The sequence below is a fragment of the Pongo pygmaeus genome, chromosome 2 (assembly GCF_028885625.2).
Source record: "Pongo pygmaeus isolate AG05252 chromosome 2, NHGRI_mPonPyg2-v2.0_pri, whole genome shotgun sequence".
NCBI lineage: Eukaryota > Metazoa > Chordata > Mammalia > Primates > Hominidae > Pongo > Pongo pygmaeus.
In genome coordinates, this window is record NC_085930.1 from 127158746 (window position 1) to 127178100 (window position 19355).

The 19355-nt window shown below is 38.9% G+C and overlaps 1 protein-coding gene across 6 annotated transcripts in view; it reads right to left on the bottom strand.

Annotated features, from left to right (window-relative positions):
• LRRC3B (leucine rich repeat containing 3B) overlaps positions 1-19355 on the bottom strand; it is an 88470-nt gene that overhangs the window by 9873 nt on the left and 59242 nt on the right. The window contains exon 1 of one of the 6 annotated variants that reach the window (XM_054483148.1): positions 6517-6825. The exons of 4 other annotated variants lie outside the window; for them this stretch is intronic. The gene's annotated coding sequence lies outside the window, so the exon portion shown is untranslated. Of the gene's footprint in view, positions 1-6297; positions 6826-19355 lie in introns of those variants that run through there. One more of the 6 variants, XM_054483149.1, reaches the window with a different exon arrangement.

The following is a 19355-nucleotide window of genomic DNA, read 5'->3' on the forward strand; positions in this document are numbered from 1 at the left end:
TTGCATTCAGGGACTAGAAGAGAATGATCAAGAGGATAGAAATTAAAGGAACGGTACAGGCAAGAAGGAAAGTTTCATTTTATACTGTTTACACATGTATCACCTCACCACAGTTCTCACAAAACCCCTAAAAGGTAGTAATTGCAACCCTCATACGGATGAACAAATTGAGGCTTAAAGAGGTTATATAACCCATTTATGGTAACTAGTGCTGAATGACAGAGGCAAGAACTTAACTGAAGTCCTTTGGCTTCCAGAGCATGTGTGATCAAACATGGCACCATACACCATTTTACAGCTAAACTATAATTTTTTTCCTTCCTAACTGATTCCACTAAGATAGAAAACAAGGACCAAGACGGATTTTTTAATTAAGGGAAGTATACTTCCAAGTCAAAAGCTCTAAAATTATCCATTTGCCGTACATTTGTGAACTATTTTAGAAGTTTGTGGGGCAAGATCACATGCATGCTTTCATTTGATTATCTCTAAACAGCACTGTCAAATACACGTAGTGGACATTATTAGTCTCTATGTTAATACAGTAGAGGAACTCATAAAATGGAGACTCCTCAAAGCCACACAGCTGGTTAGCAGCAGGAAAGGACCTGCATCTCAGATATCCCCGAGAACAGGTCTCATTTAACATGCATTGGTTTCTATATCTTTTTTCCTGGCCACTTTTTATATGAATGTCTGTAAACACAAATGCTGAGTTTCAAATGCCTCACCAGCCCTCTTTTGACCTCTTTCTGCCAAATTTGGGAAAATCAAAGAGGGAGACAACCCCTTCTCCTGTTAGAATTTCTAAAAGGCCACTCTGATATAAAACTTTTATCAAAATCACATGAAATCCATTTGTTCTAGATCTCAGTCAGTTAAGGCACTACTTTTCCACTTTTGAAATCTATTTCACAAGATAAATCTTCAAGCAAACCCTCAATATATTGGGAAAGAATTGACTCTTCTGAATACATTAACTACTTCCTACAAAATCTAGTGCTTATGGATCTTCAGAGTGGGTTTAGAAGTTCTTCCTACCAATGAATCCACTGGAAAAACAAACAAATACATTTTTAAAACCCACTTTTTATGAACCCAGAATTTATCTCTCTGTGGATACTGAGAACAGCATAAAGACACCACGATGTCTCTGCTACATCCATATTTATTATGCAACATGCTGCAAGTTTATAGGGAGACTGAGTGGGAATCTATCCATCTTGGTTTCTTTCTGTTTCTCTACTATTATTTCACAGCAATGCTTATGACATTTACAACGTGAGAGCTTTGCAAACTTTTAACATCTAATCTACATAAATGTAGGCTCTCCAAGATTCACCAGAGTCCAGGATAACTTGAAAGCTTCCTTTAGAAAGCCCTTACTTATTCTGAATTCAGTTGTACTTCTGAGTAGGATGAGTGTCACAATTTTTTTAAAAACATATCCTGCTTAACCCTGCTTTATCCTTCTTACACAAGATGCTGTAATAATATTCACTGGGTTGGTGGGAAAAACACAGGATTGAGATCCAAAATGAAGACTCAGAAACTGGATTCAAACCTCAGCTTCCCAAGGAATGAATTTCAGGAATTTAGCACAACACTCATACTCCCATCCCTTAGTTGCCTTAGGACTATCATCAATAATATCCACCTCATTGGTCTCACAGTTACAAGGAGACAGTAAAATATGTGTGAAATGTGCTTCAAAATCTGTTAATGACCATTCAAAGATGATTAGGTTTAAAATTTAATTATTTTCCTAAAATATAAGATCATTCTGTCTTGAGGGTTTCACATTTCTTTTTCTTAAGTATAACCAATTAGGAAATGATTCTCACATCACATACAGTATTCATGCCAGTATATATTTAACCCGAATCTAATCAAGAGGAAAGCATCAGACCAAGTCACAACTTGAGGTATTTTACTAATCTGGACTTTTTGAAATTTCACTGAAGAAAAACAAAAAACAAAAATAAAAAATAAAACAAAATAACAATAAAACACAGGCTTTAGAACTGTTCTAGATGAAAGAAAGGAGATGTCGCAACTGAAAACAATGTAAGAGATCAACTTCTGGATTTAAAGGAAATGCTAGAAAGGGACATTATTGGAACAACCGGGGGAAATTTGAATGTATGCTGTATGTAAGGTATTATTGCATCAAATTTACGTTTCTTGAAATTTATCCTGATATGAGTAGAACGGAGGTAGTTGTTGTTCTTAGGAGGCACATACTGAAGTATTTTGGGGTAAAGTGTCTTGACAACCGCAGCTGTCAAATTATTCGGCAAAAACGAAATATATCTGCCTATATATTGTGAGAAACAGTGATGGAAAAATTTAACAATTTTTAAAGGGATGGTGATGGATATATGTGTTCATTGTACCAATTTTTCAACTTGTCTGAAAGTTTCAAATTTTTCAAATAAAAATTTGGGGTAGGGGAGATTCTACAACTTAAAAAGAATCTTCAAGGGGAAGATAAGTCCTTTTTTGGTGATGCAAAAAAGTCTTAGGAATCCTAGATGGAGTAAGGCTTATCCCCTCAGAGTGATACAAAATGGAGACCCAAGGTGAAATGAGCAGTGATTCTCTGCAATTGCATTTCATGAACTCCAGGACTCCATTTCACTGCCCTATGAGACATGTGCAAGGTGCACTTGGTTTTAATTGGCCAATATGGAGATCACAGCTTGGCCACTAACTCATTGCATAATTTCTCTATCCTAGTTTTCTCATCTGAACATGAGGGTAATAAAAGTTCCACCTCACAAGGGTGAGATGGGGATTAAATGAGATAACACATGTAAAACATTTAGAATATCTGCTGTTACAAGATACTCTCAGTCAGAGTTACTACCACTACCACTCCTAGTACTACTGCCACCACCACCACCACCATCATCATCATCTTACACTGATGTCTGCTATGACAATGTGGAGCCTTCACCATCTTACACCTTGTCTTCTCTCTGCTATGACAATGTTTCTGAAGAGTCAATGATTTCATTTTATCAACTTTTTCATGTTATTCCAAGAGGGATCCACATTCAGAGACACAGCTAAATCAGAATCATAGAATGGTAAAGAAGATGAACCATATAATGAGGGAAGAGGATGAAGAGCATAATTCTGATGGTGGCTAACATTTTGTGGGCACCTTCTATGTACAAGGCACTGGGCCAAAAGCTTTACTTTAAAAATAGAAAGAAATTTTGCTCCCAAGATGCTTATACCTAGAGTCTTTGCATATCTGATTTAAATGCTAAAATGTGAGGGTTTTGGGGTGATATTTAGATGAGATTTTGTACTTTGAGTTGATGCTGTAATGAATTGAGAATTTTGGGGGATGTTTGAATATGATTAATATATTTTGCATGGAGGATGGATGTAAATCTTTCGGAATCAGAGGGTAGATTGTGATAAGCCAAAAATGGTCTAAAAATATCTAGGTCCCGATCTCTGGAGCCTGTGAATGTTACCTTTTATGGAAAAAGAATCTTTGCAGATGTCATTAAATTAAGGATCTTGAGATGGAAAGATTATCTTGGATTATCTGGATGAGCCCTAAATGTAATTTTGAGTGCTCTTATAAGAAGGATACAGAGGGAGATCTAACACAGAAGAAAAGGCAATGTAACAACTAAGGTAAGGATTGAAGTGATACAGCCACAAGTCAAGAAGTGCTGATAAGCTACCAGAAGCTAAAAGTTGCAAGCAATGGATTGTCCTTTATAGTCTTTGGAGTTAGTGTGGTCCTACCCCCAAAACTGATTTTTTGTCCATTGAAACTGATTTCAGACTCTACCTCCAGAACTATAAGAAAATAGATGTGTGTTATTTTTAGCCACCAAGATTGTGGCAAATTGCTACAGAAGCTATAGGAAACTAATATAGTAGTAAATGGAGAATAGAACTTGAAGTCAATTCTATCTGACTCCCCATTATATGAGTTAAGAGTTTTTGCTGCAACTAAGTACCTGACTTAACTCTGAGTTTCCTGGCAGCTAAAGACAGAAAACAAAAACATCATATTACAAAATGGTTATTATCTAAAACAGTCAAAACGATTAGTTATTAGCAGAGATAAAATTTTTTCAAATTTTATCGTTTTCAAAAACTCCTAGGAAAGAGCTGCCAAACAACACAATGGACAATGTCTTTAAGATTTCACTGATGATGCAGATACATTCTTCTTTGGTCTTTTGCATACAGCGAAATCATTGATGTGTACAAGACTTTCTAAGCCATAGAAAGTTAAATTATGATCCAGGGATGATGTTTACTAGAGGTCAGGATAAAACCAGGATGAGATAGAAATGTGGTGGAACAGGATAGTTAGTATGTCCCTCACAGTGAGGGGCCCACAGAATTTATTGTACAAACAAAGACAAGTCTAACAGTGAAAAGCAATGCTAGTGACAATTGTGCTGGGACAACAGGTTCAAGAAGGAACAGTCCCAGGCAAAATGGAACATGTAGTAACCTCACTTAAAAACAGCATTCTTAAGAGTTAGGGGAGAGTCTGATCAAATTTATAGAATGCCATTTTAAGAGAATATGTCAATCCCTGAGACTACAACAAACCTCCATGCACAGCTCATAGTCTTCCTAGACATCCACAGAGATTAGCCCCTGTAGGCTATTAATTTAAAATTTTACAAATAGTGTTAAAAACATTTGAACTTTAAAAAATAAAAAAATGCATAATTCATACATGTAACACATCAAATATTTTGTTCTTCCAGGCCTTATATGTGTACACATGCATCATTTTACAATTGCCATGTTAGCATAGGTAACAATTTTGTGTTTCTGTCTTTTTCAGGGTTGTAAATTGTCATGACTTTCATCATTTTAATGCCTGCATAGTACCTCAGTGAATGGGGTTATATGTTAGATCTATTTAGACATTATTCTTTTGTTAGATATTTAGGTTGTCTCCCATGATTTCCTATCATAAATAATGTGAAATAAAATTATTCCATTCCTGGTCTACATCATTGAAAGAGCCAGCTGATAACAAAATGGGAATACCTGTAAAATGAGAAAGGTTTGGTTACATCTCTGTCCTTGGCATCAAAGATAAACTGTGCAGAGTTGTTCCATGGGAAGGTAACAGCCTGAGGAGGCTGAAATGCCCTCTCCTGGTTTTAGCCATTGTGGATTTTGGACATACAGGCATCTGATGAGAACCACTGTCTCAGTCCTTTTACTACCTTGTTAGAACAGAGCAGACCAGAAAGTCAGGGTCCTATTTTTTGGTCAAAAATAAATATATATTTTTGGTGAAAAATAAATATATATTTTTGGTGAAAAATAAATATATATTTTTGGTGAAAAATAAATATATATTTTTGGTCAGAAATAAATATATATTTTTGGTCAGAAATAAATATATATATTTGGTCAGAAATAAATATATATTTTTGGTCAGAAATAAATATATATTTTTGGTCAAAAATAAAATATATTTTTGGTCAAAAATAAATATATATTTTTGGTCAAAAATATATATTTAAACACACATGTTTATCTGCAGATTCTATAACATTTCTTAGAAATGGTCCACTATGTTTCCTAAGAAGAGACATTGGGGAAAAATAATGCCCTTTATGTGTTTTCTATTAAAAATGGAACTGTGCAAACACATGTATATAAAACTGTTTTTTTTCAAACTGTCTGTTACAGCAAAAAAGAAAAATAAAGAAGTCTTTTTGTTTGTTTGTTTTTTTGAGATGTTGTCTCGCTCTGTCACCCAGGCTGGAGTGCAGTGGCGCGATCTCAGCTCACTGCAAGCTCTGCCTCCCTGTCTCATGTCATTCTCCTGCCTCAGCCTCCCAAGTAGCTGGGATTACAGGCGCCCGCCACCATGCCCAGCTAATTTTTTGTATTTTTAGTAGAGACGGGGTTTCACCGTGTTAGCCAGGATGGTCTTGATCTCCTGACCTCATGGTCCCCCCGCCTCGGCCTCCCAAAGTGCTGGGATTACAGGCGTGAGCCACCATGCCCAGCCAAAGTATTTTTTAAAAAATAGAATTAATCTAAATATTCATCATAAAGAGATTGATTAAATAAATATGGTACATCAACAAAATGAATGAAGCAATCTGAAAATCCTGATAAAGAGATGTCAAATACATATCACTGAGAGAAAAATTTGAATGTGTAATCCCATCTGTGTAAGGCAGAACAGAAGCATTACACACACACACACACACACACACACACACACGCAAAAGCTTTAAAAGTTGTGGAAAAACAAGAACAAATTGATAATAGTTTTACCTTTAGGGGACGGTTCTGCGAGTTGATGATATTAAGCAGAATTTTTACTTTTTACCTTACATCATTTTCTATAGTCATAATTTTTCACCATGAACATAATCATAATAACAACTAAGCAACAAACAAAGAGATTGGCCAGGAGGCATTGATAGACAACCTATTCCGTGTTAAGTGTTACGGAAGATATGAAAGTATATGAGACATAGTGCCTCTTCTTACCAGTGGAGCCACCCTGGACCGTTTAAACTTTCTTGGTCTCAACAAAATGTACAGAAATCATCCAGAACCTGAAGCTAGATAAAATCAAGTTCAACTTTCATTTCTGATACCAGCTAGCAGGTCTTGGACAAGCCAACGAATTGTTCCGCATGTCAGTTTCCTTAACTAGAACTAAGAATAATGCTTATTTCATTGATTTCTGATGTGGTTCTGATAATGACTGTCTCATAGTAGATGCTTGGGAAATATTATTAGCTCTGAATACACCTTCAAAGGGATCAGAATCACATTCACATTTTCCAGGGGTTCTATGGAAAGTTAGGTGTCTGAGAGTTCTACAAATGAATATTATGAAGTCATAAGTCTGAAAAACACTCTTTCTGAGACTCACAATGGATATCAGCCTGTTAAAGGTTCTGACAGTTGCAGTAAAGTATTTATTAACCCAGACTTTCCCAAATATATTTGGCTCCCTGCTGAAGGCCTCCAGAGGTCTTCTTATTTTTATAGTGAAATCACCCATAGAATAAAACATTGCTATTAATAAATTAAATTAATACATTCAGATTTAAATGCACAACATTTAATACTACCTCTACTACTACAATTACTACTACCAATACATTCACACTTTACCTAAATATTCTGGAAGAGTATGAGGTGACAGGTTTTGCAAATGAGGCTTCTAGTTGCACTTGATCACTGTCAAGTTGCATAATATTACCATAGAGAAACACCCACCACCAACTAATGTCTATTGCAGGCAGAGAAGAAAAAATTAATAATCAATAGTTATCACTAAGGGTTATTTTTTGTTTTATTAAAGAAATGTCCCTGGACTTAAACTAGACATACTTATAAGTAAATGAAGATGAATGGACTATTGTGTTTCAATTTTATACTCTGCTATTTCCTCATCCTCAGATACCACTTTTCTTTTTGAAAAGATTATTTAATACTATTACCCTTAAACGTTTTGAAAACCCTATAAAGCAGTATTTTTTTTAAAGGACTTTGGAATTATGCATACCCAAGTTTGTCTAACTTTGTCATTCAGCCTCTTAGTAGTTACTAGTTACTGCTAGTAATTTGAACTTATTAGTTTTGCAATTTTTAGGGCATGTTACTAAACACTGGACCTCAACGTTTTCATCTATAAAATGGGCATGATAATATCTATTTCACATGGTTTGATAGATTGCTTCCAAAACTGACTTCCATGATTCCTCATCTTGTATTATCCATGGTCTTTTGCAATGCGACCTTAAAGCTCCTTAAATTAACAGGTGGAGCCTATTTTCCCATTCTTTAAATCTAGTCTAGATTGGGACTGTTGAGGCAGATGAGAGATTCATGAGGCAGATGTGACACTATGACAGTTCTGATCCTAGGATTCTCCAAAAGGTCTTGCATGTTCCTGCTCTTGATCTTAGAACCCTGCCCAGCCATCATGTGAACAAGCCCTGGCTAGCCTGCTGGATGTTAAGAAACCATATAAAGGAGAAGCCTGTTGTTCTAGCTGAGGTATCCCAGCCTAGAGCCAACCACACTCCAAACATATCGCAAAACCAGCCTGATCATTAGAGCCAACTACTTGATCTGCAGCTGACCATAGGCTAAGGAGCCAAGAATAGAAGAACCACCAAGCTACTCACGGATTTGTGAGCAATAATAAATGCCACTGAATTTGTAAATACTTGTTATGTAGCGAAAGCTAACTGATACACATGGCTATTTTACCAATTAAATAAGTTAATATATTTATATTTATGTTTTTATCACAAACCGTGATTAATATTTGTTTCACACATATACAGTAACAACTAATAGAACAGTATGCTTTTTAATAAAAGTATAATAGAAACCTCATTTTAAAATTTTGTAATTGCTCAATGCTGAAGGACAACACAGTTCCATTGTCATTAGATACCAAATCATTTAATCCTATTTGCTGACCATGACAGTCAATAATGTTCTAAGTTGTTATGGTAACTTTCAAGCAGCTGAGAAAAACTGATACACAGATGAAAGATATCCATGCACTTCTAAGGTGTAATCTGAATAATAAATTTAAATATTGTTTGCTCACATATCCCTGGTGTCTAGCACAGTTCCTGGTGTGGAATTAGTGCTGTATTAGTATAGTCCAGGGGTTAAGACCAGGGACTCAGAAGTCAGACTATCTGAGTCTAAACCCCAGTTTCCATATTAACCTTGCCTTACCTCAGTTTCTCCACCTGTAAAATAAGTGTAACAGCAGTACTTATTTCTTCTATTGGTAGAAAGGACTAAGTGATATCATTTAGGCAAAATAGAATGAGACCTGGCAGAATAAGTACAAAATAAATATTAGCTATTTCTCTTTGTTGAGTGATTTTTGTTTTAAGCATACTCTTGCAAATAGAGCCTGTGTGGTATATAGTCATCTCAGTGGACATGTGTGGATACCCATCCTAGTGCCTGTTGATTCTCTGCAGCTCTCAGAAGCTCTTTTGCAAACACAAAGACAAACATCAAAGAGACAACTACAAAGGAAGCAAAAATTCTAGAGATTCAGTGAATAATTTAAATGACATGTCTTGGCAATTCTGATGAAACAGAACTGACATAAATAACATTCTGTTAATTCAGGAATATTGCCAGCACGTGGATAGTATAAGGTTCTCACCCAATATTATGTCTGCAAAAGGCGTCCATCAAATGGAGCCCACTCTCCATTATCCACGACTGAAGAGTAGGCTATCAAGAGAGTGCTCTCCCCCATTTCATTTTGACCATTGGTCCCCCAACAAACCTTGTCCAGAACTGTGGCATCATGCAAATTCTCACTGAATTATCCAGACTAATGACCTGAAACTGACACCTGGATGCTGATTTCAATTAGAAATGGATGGAGAAGTTATTTTCACACAATACTTATCCTTCCTTCCCGTTTTTATTTCCTAATCAGGAAGTCAAAAATCTGGTTACAGAGTCAGTGAGGTGGGTAAGCAGCTTGGAGTTGAGACAGATTACACACATGAAGCATGAAATAGCCAAATTTTCAAGAATCATCTCAAAACAAAGTTGCTCTTGTGAATCTCATCATTTTTCTTTTCCAGAACCACTGTCCATCAAATCAAATGGAATAACTACCCCTCCAATTTGTTGGTAGAAGTCAAGTAGGGTATAAATCATCCCTATAACCTTCATATAATTTGTCCTTGATTTCAGGTTTAGATTCTTCACTCTCTTAGGCATCCTAATGTAAATTTTCAAATTTCATCTTCCCAATGATCACACGGGAGATCACGTAAGGTCAAAGTTTTCCTCATTTGATTTATCCTGTCATATATGTATATATACACACATTCATATACATATACATACATATATATGTGTATATATACATATATATGTGTGTATATATACATATATATATACACACATATATATGTAGGTATATGAAAGCTTAAGTCCTCGTTCCTTAAAATGACAGAATGGAAAAGCCAATCAACTAATATTTGTAGAACAATGAAGTCATACAAAATATTGCCTAAATACTATCAATGGCAACGTAATTCTAACAGTAAGATAATCAGATAGGCTGCCTCCTGTTTACCTAATTATGCCAATAGATCACTAGGCAACCCTTTTAAACCAATTATTTGGAGATAGTCTAGAAATGTTCTTGCCTCTATGTTATCACATGAACAGTTTATCTTCTCAGTTAGACACAGATTTTTTCCAACCAAGAGAAATCTTCCTTTCATAGTAAGGAAACCCCCAAGAACAAAAAAGAAAATCAGAACTGAGATTACCACCCATCTTTTCTATACTGTGCAGTTCGTTGAAGTGCCACAGAGAAATAATGTTGCTCTGAGTTGATTTTCCTCTGGGAAGCACCCAGAAAAATGAACAGCTACCTAGGGACTTAGCTTTTGTCAACAATGAACCAAATAAAACTTCCAAACCCATTTAATTGTCTGCATGATGCAGTAAGACTTCCCCTATCTCCTTGCTCAGACATAACACACCAATTTAAATAAAACCAGATTGGCATTCTCCAACCTAGCATTTATTCTCTCTTGGTGAACTGACTGGCAGGTAAGACAAGTAAAGACAGTAGGAATCCGTGCAGGCAAAACTAAGAAAGTCAAGCAGAGGAGAGACAGCCATTTCCAGAACAAGATAATGTAAATCTTCACCTAGCCTTCTTTAGATACTTGCACAATCTTTTAAAAATAGACATCATCATATTAACATGAAGTCACAAATTTCACTGCCTCTGAGGTAGTTTCAAGAATCATGACCAAATTGCTACCATATCAAACCAATTTTTACCCATATTCAGCTCAACAAACCTGTTTTTGGTCAGGTACGCCCATGTTTTACATTTCTGCTATGCCTATGGTTTTTGCTTTATGCAGAGTCATAGCATGTAAGAGGAGGAAGGTGGTGCAGAACCAAGTGGGGTCTCCTCAATTCCCTGATTTAGTAACGTTCAGTCTAAGCAGAGGCACAATCCACCCTGAGCATTTCCTCCTGTTTGTCTTTCCAATTCACCAACACCAAAAGTCACAGATGGGAGGACTGGACAGAGCAGAGCAAGACACCCATGTGTTGGGGGGCCTGCGGACCATCTGACCGTTACAGCTGTGGGCATCCCCAGAGCTGCCTTGGAGCAAATATTATAGTCTGTGCTCAGAACATGTTTGCTCAATGAAGATCTGGATGGCTAAAAAGATGATGGGAGCCTCTCAAGAACCTAAAAGTCCTGGGGGCGGGCCACTCTACCCTTAACAATGCAGATTTTGCCACCTCTTTATGGAAGTCCATATGGAAATGGAGAAAGAGCAGGAGAGAGAGTGAGCCACTAATTACCAGCTCCTCCTTGCACAATCAGGTTCAAAACAAAAGGAGGGAGCTTCTCACATTGGGGAAATGGAAACAACAGTATTTAATTCATGAAAACTAAAATTTGGAAAGATGAAGAGGATGACACGTCTATTCTCCGGGAAAGCCACCCAGGGATGGCCACTGTCAGAAGGAGGTCAGATTCTGTGAGAAGGTCACCATTGTTTAACCTGTCAGGACAGGTCCTGGTGTCCCAGATGCACTGTTATTGAGCCTGTGATGCTAGCCTGGCCTACGAGTTTGAGAAACACGTAGTCAAAACATGAGGGTAAAATATTTACAAAGAGTGAGAGTCAAGGAGAGACTGAATCTGTACTAAGTAAATTTTTCACTTTAAATGCACCAGCATTTCTCTCTTTTCCACTACTTTGTCTCCAACTTAGAAGAAAAGACATCATTTTTAACCCTTAGGGAGATGGAGCATCTGAGAGTCTATAAGGGCTCCTCATGCTCAGCTGCTGGAACTCCCTGGAGTCTAGGAAACATCGCAGTTCTGCAGACACTGAGGTCTCTCCCCCTGTGGAAAGTGGCACTCATCCCATTGTGGGATAACTGAGGCCTTGGTGACGTTAAAAGCTGATTCTTCTACTTTGCAGGTACTAGATTCTTATCTGTTTCGGAATCTAGGCACATCTGTTTACAAGTGACCAACAATTATTTGTGGAAATGCTGTGCTTGCCATTCTACAGCCACAAACGAAAGTGGTTAAAAATTGTACTCTAGGCAGTGATTATGGGGGTGAGATGGTGATATGGTTTGGATCTGTGTCCCCACTCAAATCTCATTTTCAACTGTAATCCTCAATGTTGGAGGTGGGGCCTGGTGGGAGGTGATTGGAACACGGGGGAGGATCTTTCATGAATGGTTTAACACCATCCCCTTGGTGCTGTTCTCATGATGATGAGTTCTCACGAGATCTGGTTGTTTAAAAGTGTGTGGCATCTCCCCTCCTTCTTCCTGCTCTGGCCATGTAAGATATGCCTGATTCCCCTTTGCTTTGTGCCATGATTGAAAGCTTCCCAAGGCCTCCCCAGAAGCTGAGCAGATGCCAGCATCATGCTTCTTGTACAGCCTAAAGAACCATGAGCAAATTAAACTTCTTTTCATTATAAATGACCCAGTCTCAGGTATTTTTTATAGCAATCTAGGAATAGGCTAATACAGATGGGAACAGTCATTATTTTTTATTGGTGCTGGCAAAGATTCCCTGACCAAGTCGAACTTTCAACCTTGGCACAAAGCAGCAGCAAATATTATTCTTTCTGCAGATCTTTATTTAAAATGTGTGCCTGCTCTTCTCTGTAAGGGAGCATTCTTTTCTGCTGACCAGAAAAATATGGATGCCCAGATGTCTAGAAAGAGCTGTGGATGTATTTTAATTATTTTTTACTCAACATAATTCATGGGTTCACATCTGGATATATCTTTATAGGTTCGTCCCTTTTCTATTAATCTGTCATCATAAAACTTCCATGTTATGTCCTCCCATGTGCACCAGGGATACCTGAGCCTCCTTCTGATGTAACCAAGATGGAAGCTTCAATGAGGTGTCTTTATATCACCAAAGCAAGGAGGAATCTGACAAAAGTCTTCCCAGAGGCTACTTGTGAAGCATCTCCTTGTTTGGTGGTTCTGTCCAGTGGCTGCTGTGGGATGAGATAAAGCTGCAGGAGGCAGAGGAGCCAAGGCTAATTCTTCCTTATTCAAACTATGGATTATCTCAACCCTTGATACTCTTCCCATTCCATCTGTCTCCTCAGTCCTGGGTCATTTTCATTGCTCATTATCACCAGCACCAGAGGGAAGGCAGAGGAAATGAAGGAAGTTGAAATTCAAATGAATCGATTCTACCACTTGTTAGCAGCTCAGCTCACAAGTACACAAAGGGAGGAGGCTGCAGCTCTTCTGTGGGTTTCAATTCTCCTTGCTATTCTTGTACCCCATGCTGCCAGGCAATATTGAGTGGGCTGTATGGAAACGATCTCCGGGATGAAAAAAGAAGTGGGGGTAGCTCCCTCTAACAGCAGCTTCTTCAAAGAAAAGAAAAAGCAATTATATGCTCAGTGGCAGCGTGCCACACAGAGAAGCCCAAATTTTATTAAACAAACTCATATTTGGAAGCATACTATCCCCTCAGAACTAGAGAGAAAGGAATGCTTAGAACATATTTAGAGCAATTATAATGCACAGGATACACTGATTGTCATAGCAGCAAAATTTTTAAATAAAGAGGACATTTCCTTAAAAGATTACGCCAAGGACATCAAAAGCAGAAGCAAGCAAAGGCTGTATTAAAATCCTACCTAAAGGATAATGAAAAGGAAGAAAAATGCATTAAGACCTTTAAAACCACTGTTTCCAACACAGGTAGAATGGCAGGGAGAGAATAGAACCCTGGAACAAATGGAATCATCTTTTTCTCCCTGCACTTATAAGATAAGAAAGGGTTGGACTACAGTCAACCTGTCCTGTTCTGTTCTCGATGGTGGACACTGCGAGGCACCACCTAGATGACCCTGCAACAAAGGGTTTGCCCCAGCTTCTGGGAGTGTTGGCAGCAGAGAGCTTTCAATTAGTGACCCATTCGGGGATTGTCTCTGTGGCAGAGAGACACTTTGCCTTCCAGAAACAGCCCACATCCGATGACTGACCAGTGGGGGAGGATGAAGGTCTGGCTCCCTCAGCCTAATATGGGACAGCTCTGAAGGACCAGTCTAGATCCAGAGCTGGCTGTGAGGTTGGCTGAGGCTGTGGTTGGTTCTGCATCACAGCTCATCTTCTCCTTCTTGCCATTCCTTCCCACCCCCTTCACAAATGTTGATCCCAAGGGTACTCCTTAATAAACCTCTTGCATGCCAAATCCTATCTCAGAATCTTCTTCCCTAGAATGTCAACATGCAACAGTTAATAGTCACTAATCTTTGCACACTCTGGCTTTTTTTGTTTTCTGAACACCTTTTTTCTGAGCTGAATATTTACTTTTGTCAATGAGGTTGGTACATACTCCAAGAAGTGAAGTTATGTAACACATCAAAGAAGAAACACAGGTTGGTTGGTGGGGGATGCAGGAGAGAAAAAGACTATGAATGATCCAAATGGAAATTGAATAAAAAGATTGGGCTTCAAATTAAATATTTAAAGAAGCAGTGTTGAAGTTACCATAAGGAGCATGGAAAATTAAGAAATAACCATTTACCAGCTTGGCGCAGTGGCTCACGCCTGTAATCCCAGCACTTTGGGAGGCCAAGGCAGGCGGATCACAAGGCCAGGAGATCAAGACGATCCTGGCTAACATGGAGAAACCCCATCTTTACTAAAAATACAAAAAATTAGCCGCGTGTGGTGGCAGGCACCTGTCGTCCCAGCTACTCGGGAGGCTGAGGCAGGAGAATGGTGTGAACCCGGGAGGCGGAGCTTGCAGTGAGCCATGATCGCGCCACTGCACTCCAGCCTGGGCAACATAGTGAGACTCTGTCTCAAAAAAAAAAAAAAAAGGAAAATAAATAACTGTTTACCTAGGCAAAGCAAGGGGTATAGTCTGTATAAATGCCTATATCATGGCCGAGTCTATTAATGAACAAGTAACTTTTTTTAACTAAGCCTAAGAACTTGGTATTTTCTATCTGAGGTAGCTACTGCCAATAGAATCTTAGAGAATGTTTGCCACCAGAAAAAGATATCATAACTGAGAGACTGGACTAAGCTATCCATGGAGCATATCTGGGCATGTCCCCCCACTGAACCACTAAATGACATTAGAGACAGTATTTAAACCCCAAGTCTGAAAGGAGGAAAGCAGGCAACTTGCTCAGTGAATAGAGATTCATGAAACTAAGATCTTTCTGAATTATTGTATATGAAATTTCCATCAATTGCACTGCCTAAGTAAATTAAGGTATAGTCATAAAATAGTAATAGTAAATAGTTGTTTTTAAAAATGAGGTATATATATGAGTGAAGCTTGTATATATTTGAAGAATATATGTGAATATATATATATATATATATATATATATATAAAGAGAGAGAGAGAGAGAGAGCTAGAGAGAGAGAGATAGGGAGAGAATCTACCATATCTTAATATTAAAAGAAAATATGCCAGTTGCAAAACAGTGTGTGTGGTGGCATAATTCCATTTTAATCAGCAAATCTATGTATGGCATCACGTACTACTCTGATAACTTCACAATTACTAACTTATTTAATACTCATAACCATTTTTTGAGGTATTTACAATAATTATCCCCATTTTCCAGATGAAAAAAAAAATACTGAGGCACACTGAAATTAGTTCCTCCAAGGTCACAGAGCTGGTAGGTGACTAAGCCAGAATGTGAACCCATGCACAATCCATGCTAACCACTACATCGGACTTTCTCTCACTATTATCATGTCTGTGCAAACAAAGAGCATATCAAGTCAATTGAAATTCTCTGTCTTGCCCTCTCTCTCATCACACTGAAGCTGGCTCTTGCAAAGAGGAAGTATCCTGATATCACCTTACATCTGAATGGTGTCTTAGGGTCTATAATGTACCTTTACAGAAGTGGGGTCATCATTACTACGCTTTACAAAATTTTCAGTTCTTCTTCCTTGGGAAGTGGTAGGATTGCCCTCTCCACTCTCTCTATTTATTTATTTATTTATTAGAGATGGAGTCTCACTGTGTTACACAGGCTGGAGTGCAGTGGTGTGATCACAGTGTACTACAGCCCAAAACTCCTGGGCTCAAGGGATCCTCCTGACTCAGCCCCCCATGAGTAGTGGGGACTGCAGGCTTGTGCCACCATGCCCAGCTTCCAATCTCTTTGAAGTTAGGTATGGCCATGTAATCACTTTGGCTGACGAGTCTGAGCAGAATTTGTATGAGTTTTAGGCCTTTCCCAAGCCTCCCACCCCCAACCCCAGTATTCCTTGGTCCATGAGTAAATAGGAAGACCATATCACTCACTGACCCATATTGAACACATAACATAAATGAGAAAATAAACTTTTGTCCTTTTAAGCTTCTGATATTTGAGGTTCATTTATTACCACAGCATTATTGAGCCTATCTTCACTGTTACAGTTGGGTATCCTCCTTCCACAAACTAAGATTCAGAGAAATGTAATGACTGGTCCTTGGTCACATACTAGTAAGATAGGTAGCATTTTGACAAGCAGAGACTGAAGGGAGGTGATCATTTTAGAAAACAAGAAAGTCAAGTAAAATCAAGAAGGCAAAAATAAGTGAACAAACATGAAACCCCCCAAAAAACAACAACAATAACCCCCATGTGGGCCAGGCACGGCAGCTCATGCCTTCAATCCCAGCACTTTGAGAGGCCAAGGTGCGTGGATCACCTGAGGTCGGGAGTTCAAGACCAGCCTGATCAACTTGTTGAAACCCCATCTCTACTAGAAATACAAAATTAGCCAGGTGTAGTGGCACACGCCCGTAATCCCAGCTACGCAGGAGGCTGAGGCAGGAGAATCGGTTGAAGCTGGGAGGTGGAGATTGCAGTGAGCTGAGATCACACCACTGCACTCCAGCCTGGGCAACAAGAGTGAAACTCCATTAAAAAAAACAAACAAACAAACAAAAAAAAACCTGTGTTTGAGTGACTGCAAGCACTCCATTGTATGTGAGAACGGAGTAACAGAGATCTGCTACTGGTGAACTCAGGGATCTGAATGAATAATGAGTTCCACTCTGAACGTATTACATATGTTTATTGAAAGTCAGTGCTATGGTTTGAATGTTTGTCCCCTCCAGAACACGTGTTGACATTTAACTGCTATCCACAGTATTAAGAGGTGATACCTTTGAGAGGTGATTAGGCTATGAGGGCTTTGCCCTCCTGGGTGGATTAATGCCATTAAAAAAGGACAAGTTTGGCCCCCTTTTAGTCTCTTTGCCCTTCTGCCTTCTGCCATGTGGTGGTGTAGCAAGAGGGCCCTTGCCAGATGCCAGCACCTAGATCTTGGACTTCTCAGTATCCATAACTGTGAGAAAATAAGCTTCTGTTCATTATAAGTTGCCCAGTCTCGGGTGTTCTGTCATAACGCACAAAATGGACTAAGGCAGTCAGTAAGAGAGCTGAAGTAAAGAACCAGAAATTGTCAGAAAGGAGATAGAAAAGAGTAAGCACAGATGCGGCACATACCATGGTCAAGGCGAGGATAGTATCATAATTTTCCAACCAACTTGTCCATTTCTGAATACCGCATAGTCCTTTAAAAGCCATATAGATTGAGGCTGACTTAATTTCAGTGGGAACCAGTGGGATTGACAGTTACATACAATCTACTTTCACCCCTGGTTCCTTGGATACTATCAGAAAGCACAAAGCTTTGTGAAAGCACAGAGAGGGCTGGAACTTTCCCAACTTTGTTTTTAAAAAATGTGGAGAATAAAGATTCCAAGGAATTGTTCATCCAACCGTGATCCTGACTGAATAACTTGAGCAAATCATCTAAATTGGCTGATTCACCAGGAGAAACGGGACAAGGCCACAGCAGACAATTCAGCCAGAAGGACCCTGAGAAAATATAGAGAGAAACAAGCCCTGTGGACAAAGGATCAGCTTTTCTCAGACATCAGTATGACTTATGCACAAAAAGGAGCCCAAAGAGCTGGTGCCAAGATTTATCTGACAAAGTGCTGTAAAGTAAGAACAGAGATTTATTCCTGAGAAATTGTGCTACAGATATCTTAGGAAAAGTGTGCATCCTATCTCTACACAAATAAATGAGGTTAGGGGAGGTAGACGGAAAATGGAAAGCTGGCAAGGCTGCTGTCTTAGGCCAGAAGAATTGATAACTAATGGGCTGAACAGAGTGGTGGAGTGGTTCTGCTTTGAGAAAGTAGTATTTCTAGTTTCACTGTTTCAATAGGGTGCAACCTTACGCATGTATGGTTCCACCCAGCCACAGCCTTCCTAACCTCATGGACAAGGACTTTGAATGTGGCTGTGCTTTTATTCCTCATTTGAGTTCAACATCCCTTGGTGAGGACCTGCCATAAACCTCTGCCTCCTGGGGATCCAACTCATAGCATATCTTTTCCAACCCCCTTGTTTATTTCTCTAGACCTTGCTGGAGCTTATGTTTGGCCTAAACTGATGGGCCCCAAAGAACTATGATGCTACAACTGCTCAAATCTGGCTTTGCCAATATTTGGATATTTCAGCTGCTGCTACCACAATTTACCCAACAGATCAGATGGTTGTGGTACTGAAATACCATCGTGTAGTAAAGTAGTCCTATAATGTAGTTTAAACTGCTGTCTCCTTCCTTGACAGGACAAAGGATGCCTCTGGCCTGTAGTGTGATTTTCAACTGCTGCCCTCTTCCTTGATGGGACAAGGGATGCACCATAGCCTCTTAGTTTCTCTTTCCTTGGTCTTGGCCTTTCCTAACCTCCTCCCATTCCCAAATGGTGCCCTAGAAGTCCCAGAACATCCTGCAACCAAGTAAGCATGACTGGAATAAAAAAGATCTCAGAATTGAGCTTCCGGGACTTCAAAACTGGCATAAAAACTATAGATAGGATTGTTTTTGTGTGTCATTCTTACATGCTGCAGAATGCCTGTGAGAGAAACACAGGGTATAAATTAGAAAATCTCAGATTTTACATTGTTTGGGGTAAACAAAATGGAAAAGTGAAACAGGAAATAGAGAGCTAATTGATATAGAAGAGGAAAACACAGCAATTTTTTGACACTTTTAATGTGCAGCAGCTGAATGCCACATGCAGTATGCAATGGGAAGGGAAAGACTATCCACTGAGGCAGTGCCACTTTCATGTGAGAACCCTGAGAGGGGAGCTGTGCAGAGGCCCAGTGGTACTTAAAAGTGAATGACAGCCCCACCAAAAGGAGCGTTTAGTTTTTCTCCAGGCTGGGGATTGTCTTTCTGGTGGCACTTGGCCAGGAAACCTACTTTCCCATCTCAATGACAGG